Raw genomic sequence first — 608 nt, forward strand, 5'->3', positions numbered from 1 at the left:
GGAATATTTCATTCAGGCTTCACACATGCCATTTCCCAGAAACTTGGGAGGAATGTTCACTTATTTTGGCAAAATGGCGAGTAACTCTCTCTACTACTGGGAATTTTAGCTGGGGTCAAAATTGCAGATGGAAAGAACTTCTTGGAGAACAATTCAGCAGTACTGCTTTGCTTGAATGCATCACGAAGAATGCGCTTCCAAACCACAAAATCCCGCACTGCTGGGCGAAAGGCAGCGAGGCCGGTACTGCCCGTGCCTCCGAGTCTACAGGCTCAGCCCACGCCCAATTCCTCGCAAGAACGAGCAGCGACAGCTCGGGGCAGCTCGTGGGATCCCAGAACGCTCCGCCGGTGGGAACTCTGGGCTGCGCTCAGACAATCCGCCGAGCTCCTCGTGGAGACCCATTCCCTTTCCTTTTGTTTCGTGTCTTCTCTTTATCCAACCTGCGTGGAAAAAACCACATCCAGGGGTAGAGACAGTACAACAAAGCCCTGAAGTCAAAGGGACATCCTCGGGATCCTCAATCAGCCCGAAGCGCAAACGCAAGGACACTAAGTGTGAGCCGCCGGGCACCCGTAGCTGAGCTTCCCAGGCTCCTACGCGGGCAC

The sequence above is a fragment of the Canis lupus genome, chromosome 27 (genome assembly GCF_011100685.1).
Source record: "Canis lupus familiaris isolate Mischka breed German Shepherd chromosome 27, alternate assembly UU_Cfam_GSD_1.0, whole genome shotgun sequence".
Taxonomy (NCBI): domain Eukaryota; kingdom Metazoa; phylum Chordata; class Mammalia; order Carnivora; family Canidae; genus Canis; species Canis lupus.